This window comes from Mustelus asterias, chromosome 15 (genome assembly GCF_964213995.1).
Source record: "Mustelus asterias chromosome 15, sMusAst1.hap1.1, whole genome shotgun sequence".
Classification (NCBI taxonomy): domain Eukaryota; kingdom Metazoa; phylum Chordata; class Chondrichthyes; order Carcharhiniformes; family Triakidae; genus Mustelus; species Mustelus asterias.
In genome coordinates, this window is record NC_135815.1 from 29174106 (window position 1) to 29180105 (window position 6000).

Sequence of the window (6000 nt, forward strand, 5' to 3'; positions counted from 1 at the left end):
GCTTTTGGCCTGGACTACCCTTTAGGCAGTGAGTTCCAGACCTCACAATCCTCTGGGTTAAAGGATCTTTCCTCATCTCCCTTCTAATCTTTCTACAAATCACCAAAAATCTATGTCCCTGGTCACTTACTTCACTGTTAAAGTAAAAAGTTAAATAATTTGTAAATGAAAAATTTGCAGATTGTACAGTTGTAACATTGGTGTACCTTTATCATAGGATCATATCATACAAACCCTCCAGTACAGAAGGAGGCCATTTGGCCCATCGAGACTGCACCAACCACAATCCCCCAGGCCCTATCCCTGTAACCCCACATATTTACCCTGCTAACCCCCCTGACACTAAGGATCAATTTAGCATGGCCAATCCACCTAACACGCCCATCTTTGAACTGTGGGAGGAAACTGGAGCACCTAGAAGTAAGCCACGCAGACACGTGGAGAATGTGCAAACTCCACACAGAAAGTGACTGAGGCCGGAATTGAAATCATAGAAATCATAGAAACCCTACAGTGCAGAAGGAGGCCATTCGGCCCATTGAGTCTGCACCGACCACAATCCCACCCAGGCCCTATGCCCATATCCCTACATATTTACCCGCTAATCCCTCTAACCTACACATCTCAGGACACTAAGGGGCAATTTTAGCATGGCCAATCAACCTAACCCGCACATCTTTGGACTGTGGGAGGAAACCGGAGCACCCGGAGGAAACCCATGCAGACACGAGGAGAATGTGCAAACTCCACACAGACAGTGACCCAAGCCGGGAATCGAACCCAGGCCCCTGGAGCTGTGAAGCAGCAGTGCTAACCACTGTGCTACCGTGCCGCCCATACGTTATAGTGGTTGTTTTGTTTCTTGTTTGTAATTGAACCCAAGTCCCTGGCGCTGTGAGGCAACAGTGCTAACCACTATGCCACCGTGCCGCTCTTAGAAAGGATTTTAAAAAAATCATGATCTCTGCAGCGCTCACAGCCTTAACTGATGTCATTATGGCACCGGCTTGTCTGGAGATGTCCTTTTATTACTCCTTCAATAGCTTAAATGGGGTCTGTTTATTTTAACTCTGGGTTGTTTTCTGATCCCGCGTTGTTAGGACAGTCATGCGTTTTTGGACAGTTTTTTCTTTCCAGTGCGTTTAGGGTTTCATTTTCTGTTTGACTGCAGTTGGAGTTGAGTTTTAGAAGGGTCAGCAAGCTGAAAAGAAATCTCTCTCTCCCTTTGGTTTTGGAAACTTTGCTGGTTAGCTGAAAGCAAGGTTTTGTGTTTCTGAAGGGGGGAACCTGCTGTTGGTGGCTGCCTAGAGTCCCTGGTGTTTTGGGAAGCTGTTCTGACTTTAAACTGTTCTGAGTCTATCCAGAGAACTGCAGACTTCATCCAAAGGACTCGATTCCAGCATCACGTGACCAAAAGTCTTTGCTATGTTAAACCAGTAAAAAAGGGTATTTTGTCTGTGGGATTGGTTTGATTGGAACACATTAGATATATTTGTCAAGGGTTATACGTTATAGTGGTTGTTTTGTTTCTTGTTTGTAGTTGATAAAAGTTCTTGCTAATTTTCTTACTATACACGTTAACTATATTCTTAAATAAACTTTGTTTGATAAAAGGTCCCTAATGGATCATTTGAATCATACCTGAAGTGAAACATGCTTATTCTAGCCAAATTCAAGATGCAAAACGAATGATCTAGGCAGTCTCCATAAAACACTTTGGAGTTTCTGACCTGAACAATAACAACTGGGGGCTCATCCGGGATTAAAATCTATATGTCTTGATTGATTTGCGATTATGGAACTCAAAGACAGTGGGCCCGATTTTACCATTTTCATTCTAAATGCTGAATCTGGGCGTAATGCAGATCCGACTTAGAAACCTGCTTTCAGGTGCCCCCATACGCACTCAGCATGAAAAAAACATCTCCAGTCCCATTCGCGCTGTGGGCGAGGCTTAGCGCGGCTGAAATGATCGGAGCTCTGAAGTGCGCGTGCGCAGTTAGAAAAAAATTTGAAAAATCACGCCTGTGTCAGATCGCTCCCGGGCCGCAGAAAACAGAGAAAGCGGCTCGAGAGCGACAAGCGGGAGCGATGGTGCACACACACATCACTGTCCCTCTTATCCACCCCCCCCCCCCACGACCCATACACATCGCTGTCCCCCTTATCCAGCCCCCCACTACCCACACACATCACTGTCCCCCTTATCCACCCCCCCACTACCCACACACATCACTGTCCCCCTTATCAACCCCCTCCCACTACCCACACACATCACTGTCCCCCTTATCAACCCCCTCCCACTACCCACACACATCACTGTCCCCCTTATCCACCCCCCCCCACTACCCATACACATCGCTGTCCCCCTTATCCAGCCTCCCACTACCCACAGACATCGCTGTCCCCCTTATCCACCCCCCACTTAGCAGGTCCATTACGGCGCGGTTCCTGATTGGCAAACGCGGTGGTAAAGGGGAAATGCTGATAAAGTTGGGCGGGCAGTTCATTAATTCAATTTAAATGCATGCAAATGCATTTAAATCGCCGTTGTGCCTGTTTTGGGCACGAATCAGATCGCCGCCATTCCTGGGTTTCGGTAAAGTGGCAATCTGCACGGATCTGGGTGCATATCGCGTTAATGGCCTCTCACCCGACTTTACCATGTTTTCGCGCCCGAAAACGGGCGTGACGCAATGGTAAAATCGGGCCCAGTGAGTGGTGAGCATTTTGGTGTTTTCTTTTCAGGTGTTATATTCAGGTTTAAATAGGGAGTGCCTTGTGGAATAATGGTTCTTTCAGAGGCTAAGAAGTTCTTGGGGTGGAAAAGGTCACACAAGGTGGTTTATAAAAGGGGACTAAAATAAAGCTATTGGAATTGGCAAAAACATTGCAGTTGACATTGCCTGGCAGTATAAAGGGGAGTTAATTGTGGCGATAGCTTAGCATTTAAAATTGCCAGAAACACAGTCAGAATCATTGTGAATGGCGAGAATTCAATTACAGCTTTAGTTTAAGTTTATTTAATTTTTTTAAAGTTGAAGTTTATTTACTAGTGTCACAAGTCGGCTTACATAAACACTGCAATGAAGATAATGTGAAAATCCCCTAGTCGCCACACTCCAGCGCCTGTTCGGGTACACTGAGGGAGAACTTAGCATGTCCAATGCACTTAACCAGCACGTCTTGGACTGTGGGAGGAAACCTGAGCACCCGGAGGAAACCCACGCAGACACGGGGAGAACGTGCAGACTCCGCACAGACAGTGACCCAAACCGGGAATCGAATCCAGGTCCCTGGCGCTGTGAGGCAGCAGTGCTAACCATTGTGCCACCGTGCCACCCATAACAAATGAAACAGCTTGAACATGAAAAAGAATTAAAGCAGTTTGAATTACAACAAGAAAAAGAAATGAGACTGCTTGAATTACAGATCAGGGAGAAAGAAAAGGAAAAGATAGCCTGAGCAGAAGAAGAAGAAAAAGAGAGAAAATTAGAACTTCAGAAACTGAAAAGACAATTTGAACTTGAAATATTAGAAGTGCAAATGCGTAAAACTGCGAGGCGAGCAGCAGAAATGGCAGATGATTATGAATTAGTTTATAAATCAAAGTTTGGTTTCCGACATCAGTTTCAGCCTGTGAGAGATAGAAACTGGGGAAAAGGGAAATCCTCAGGTGGTAAAGGTTAAGGAAATCTTGTGGGAGATAATAAAGACAGTGTACCTCAGGTTAAAAAGGAAATACAGGAGGGTGGAAGAGAAATGAAAAGCCTCAGATGTTTTCGCTGTAATAAACTAGTCCATGCAAAATCACAGTGTTGGTGGTTTGAGAATAGCACTGGGAAGACAGACGTGATAAGACAGGATAAACCAGTGGGGTTTGTTAAAGTGGTAAAGGAAAGCCCAGTTGAAGCAGAAGAGGTGCAAAAGAATGTACAGCGTGGTCAGGAGTTAATTGATAAGAAGGTGCCAGATCTCTTTAAAGAATCTTGTGTGGGTAAAGTTTACTCGCCTGCACCAGGAGGAGTAGGTAAAGATGTTAAAATTTAAAGAGATACAGGAGCAAGTCAATCTTTGATGGTAAGAGATAAGGAGTTATGTAGTTTGGAAGGTGTATTGTCAGAAAAGGTGGTAATACGTGGAATTGAGGGTGAGAAGAGTAATGCTCCATTATACAAAGTGAGGCTGGAGAGTCCAGTGAAGAGTGTTGAAGTGGTAGTAGGAATAATAAAAAAATTGTCTTGTCCGGGAATATAGTTCATCTTGGGTAGCGATAAAGCTGGATCACTGGTGGGAGTGATGCCTATTGTGGTTGAAAAGCCAGAGGAGAATCAAACAACTAAGTTATTGAAGGACGCATATCCTGGGATTTTTCCTGATTGTGTAGTAACAAGGTCACAAAGTCACAGGTTAAGATAAGAGGAGAAAGAGTGAAGATAAGAAAATTGAAGTTCAATTATCAGAAACGATTTTTGATCAGATGGTTGGAAAAGAACAAGAACAGGTGGAGGATGAGGTGGATATTTTTAGTTCGAGAAAATTGGTAGAGTTACAACAGAACGATATAGAAATAAAACAGTTGTATCAGAAAGCATATGCAGAAGAGGAATCTGAGAGTATACCAGAATGTTATTACTTTAAAATGATGTCTTAATGAGGAAATGGAGACCTTTATATATTCAGGCGGATGAAAGTGGGCAGAAGTTTATCAAGTGGTATTGCTGGTAGGGTATAGAAAGGAGGTATTGTGATTAGCACATGAGGTACCAGTAGGAGGTCATTTGGGAATAAGGAAAACTCGAGCTAAAGTACAACATTTTTATTGGCCTGCAGTGCATAAAGATGTGGTTAAATTTTGTTGGTCATGTCACATATGTCAAGTCATAGGGAAACCTCAAGTGGTGATAAAACCAGCATCCTTAATACCCATTCCAGCATTTGAGGAGCATTTTACAAGGGCCTTAATTAATTGTGTAGGACCTCTTCCTAAAACAAAAAGTGGGAACCCATATCTATTGACTCTAATGGATGTGCCTACTAGGTTTCCAGAGGCCATCCATTATATTACAGCTAAAAGGATTGTAGAGGAGTTACTTCAATTTTTTACGAGATATGAACTACCCACAGAAATACAATCAGATTAAGGATCAGATTTTACCTCCGTTATTCAAGGAGGTTATGATAGCTTAGGAATAAAACAGTTTAAATCAATTATGTACCATCCTGAATCCACAAGGAGCATTAGAGCGGTGGCATCAAACTTTAAAGACCATGTTGAGGGCTTATCGTCAAGATTATCCAGAGGATTGGAATAAAAGAATTCCGTTTGTACTCTTTGCAATTAGGGATGCACCTAATGTGTCAACCAAATACAGTCCATTTGAATTGGTTTTTGGTCATGAGGTAAGGGGACCACTTAAATTGATTAAGGAGAAATTGGTGACTACATTATGTGTCAAATTTTAGGGAAAGGTTGAATAGAATAGGAGAACTGGCTAGACAACATTTAAAAGTGGCACAGCATGTGGTGAGACAGGAAGCAGGTAAGAAATCAGAAATTGTACTTTTGCTCACTTAGCCACTTAGCGCCCATTTGACTATCTTGTCTGTATCTTCCTGTAACCCAAGACACTGAACCTCACTGTTAACCACCCGGCCAATCTTTGTCATCAGCAAGCTTACTGATCCTACTCCCCACATAGTCGTCTATGTCATTTATATGAATGATGTGAATACTAATTAGAATGCAAATCTCTACAGCCAGTTTATATGAATGACAAGCAATAGGGGGCCCAGCACACATCCCTGTGGTACGCCACTGGTCACTGGCTTCCAGTCACTGAAGCAGCTGTCTGCCATCACCCTCTGTCTTCTACCGCTAAACCAATTACGAATCCACCTTATCAGATAATCCTGTGTTCCACGTGCTTTCTTAATGAGGTCTCCCATGTGGGACTTTTGTCAAAAGGCTTTGCTGAAATTCATTGTAAACCTATGTCA

General features: G+C 43.4%; 1 protein-coding gene across 2 annotated transcripts in view; it reads left to right on the top strand.

Moving 5' to 3' along the window:
• thada (THADA armadillo repeat containing) overlaps nucleotides 1-6000 on the top strand; it is a 330756-nt gene that overhangs the window by 18526 nt on the left and 306230 nt on the right. The window lies entirely within an intron of this gene.